Source organism: Coregonus clupeaformis, unplaced genomic scaffold (assembly GCF_020615455.1).
Source record: "Coregonus clupeaformis isolate EN_2021a unplaced genomic scaffold, ASM2061545v1 scaf0170, whole genome shotgun sequence".
Classification (NCBI taxonomy): Eukaryota; Metazoa; Chordata; class Actinopteri; order Salmoniformes; family Salmonidae; genus Coregonus; species Coregonus clupeaformis.
Window position 1 is genome coordinate 472501 of NW_025533625.1, and position 2500 is coordinate 475000.

The 2500-nt window shown below is 45.4% G+C and overlaps 1 long non-coding RNA gene across 1 annotated transcript in view; it reads left to right on the plus strand.

Moving 5' to 3' along the window:
- The first annotated feature begins 374 nt into the window (after positions 1 to 374).
- The window catches only part of LOC123483959, a 2678-nt gene continuing 552 nt past the window's right edge, over positions 375 to 2500 (plus strand). The window contains exons 1-3 of the long non-coding RNA XR_006658356.1: positions 375 to 387; positions 657 to 742; positions 2411 to 2473. This is a non-coding gene — a long non-coding RNA (uncharacterized LOC123483959). The remainder of the gene's footprint in view (positions 388 to 656; positions 743 to 2410; positions 2474 to 2500) is intronic.

Sequence of the window (2500 nt, forward strand, 5' to 3'; positions counted from 1 at the left end):
GTTCTCTGTAGAGTGTATATCTAATGTGTGTGTTCTCTGTAGAGTGTATATCTAATGTGTGTGTGTGTGTGTGTGTTCTCTGTAGAGTGTATATCTAATGTGTGTGTGTGTGTGTGTGTGTTCTCTGTAGAGTGTATATCTAATGTGTGTGTGTGTGTGTGTGTGTGTGTGTGTGTGTGTGTGTGTGTTCTCTGTAGAGTGTGTATGCGTTAGATAATGACCTGTCTGATGGCCAGAAGGTGTATTCAGAGTGCAGTCAGACAGGTCCTCTGGGCTTCCAGGACTGTCTCCCAGCAGCCAGGATGAAGCTGTGTAGAAAGATCGGGAGGGAACCTTCGGAGAGGTCTTCAGTGCGACCAACACAGATGGAGACACGTCGCTCTCAAGGTAGGGGGTTGGAGTGTTGGAGGGGGTTGTGTGTTGGAGTGGGGGGTGTGTGTTGGAGTGGGGGGGGTTGTGTGTTGGAGTGGGGGTGGTGTTTTGGAGTGGGGGGTTGTGTGTTGTGTGTTGGAGTGGGGGGGTTGTGTGTTGGAGTGGGGGGGTTGTGTGTTGGAGTGGGGGGGGTTGTGTGTTGGAGTGGGGGGGTTGTGTGTTGGAGTGGGGGGTTGTGTGTTGGAGTGGGGGGTTGGAGTGTGTAACAGTTTCTCTGTGGTTAGATCATCCCAATAGAAGGCTGTGACCAGGTGAATGGAGAGGAGCAGAAAACCTTTGGAGAAATCCTCCATGAGATCATCATATCCAAGTACGTTACTGTGGCGCTGTGGGGAGTGGATTAATGGTGTGTGTGTGTGTGTGTGTGTGTGTGTGTGTGTGTGTGTGTGTGTGTGACCCAACGTAGCAGGCGTATCTAGTCCTGACGAGAGAGAACACTGTTGGGGGAGGTTCTGTTCTGTTGAACCAATCCAGTAAATGTGGAGGAGGAGTTAAGATGGAGTCTTGTTAACGTCCAAAAGGCTCTCTTTCCATTTCCCCTTGAAACCCCGGATGAAAACCCTGCTGAGGGTGTGTGTGTGTGTGTGTGTATATTAATGATGTGTGTTAGTGGTGCGCGGATCATCTGTTTGTTCACCCAAACCGATCCGCAATTGCTAATAACCCGTCCGCAACCGACTGACTATATGTGATCAAGTGAAAGACTGAGGCCTGCACCGGACCCTAACCTGCTAATATAGAGAATGGGCTGTGCAGTCAGACAGCAGAATGAGGTTTTGACAGGGGGGTGCAGTTTTATTTTGGGGGGGTAATTTAGATGTTTCTGCTTGTAATTTCCAACATTTTGGTAGGCTATTTGTTAGTCAACTTGTCTATAATTTAGGGCGGTCCCCGACAAAAAAAAAAAAAAAACCTTGGGAGACCGAAAGTCGTCTGTTCTTTCGACCAATCGATTGGTCTAAAATGTTAAACGTGTATTTTTCCATATATAGACACACCCTATGTGTTTTAATAAAATCAACTATACGCATTGAGCTTGTCTGATGCCTAAAGCTAACGGGTTGATGAAATAAAACAAATGCCTCAAGAGGGAGCCAGAGATCTAGATAACCAGAAGAAGAAAAATCCTTAACCTGACCCAACTGTTTCTTCTCCCGCTCCTGCTGGCTTTCTCAGATTCCACATGGAGCCTCCGACCACATTTTTGGATCAAGCAAAAATTGGCTTTTAGTCTAGGCCTCTGCAATGGATTAGTTCACTGAGATGGGCGTAAATATATATATATATACAGTACCAGTCAAGCGTTTGGACATTGATGCCAATTGGACATTTTGCACAGGTTTGACCGGTTGTAAGGAAACGGGAAAGCTGTGAAAAACGACCCAACGTTGTTTCTGATAAGATTTCAGTTCGGTTTGGATGCATATTTTTAATGTGGTTGAAATACTTTTTTTTATGATGCTGATAAAGATGGACGCGTCTTACTGCTGCTTTCTCTCAAGATGCTGAAAGAAATCATATTTCTCTCCACTCCTGTTCCCGAGTCAAAGTTCACATTTGGTGAATCATTTTACTGCAGGAGGTCATATTATATTAAGGCTATGTGAGAGGTTACAGACCTATAGTCAGTGTCCAGATGTCAGTTTCCATTTAACCCATCTGAACAGTAGGCTACAGTTCCCTTGACCTGCCACAGGCCTATTTGAAGTCCCCGTCTTGTGACTGTCAAATTTGTAAAGAGCCTCACAATCATCACACATAACATAGCAGACACTGCTATCATCCTCTTTTAACACTTTCACCAAATCTTTCCCAAACATTACTTTATTTTCAACTGTATTCCAGTGTGTGTATTCCAGTGTGTGTGTATTCCAGTGTGTGTGTATTCCAGTGTGTGTGTATTGTAGTGTGTGTATTGTAGTGTGGTTGTGGTTGTGTACTAATGCTGTCTGTCTGTCTGTCTGTCTGTCTGTCTCAGGGAGCTGAGCAGTCTAAAGGAGAAGCAACACAACCAGACCACTGGCTTCATCGGACTGAAGGAGTAAATACACTGGCTCCTCTCTCTCTC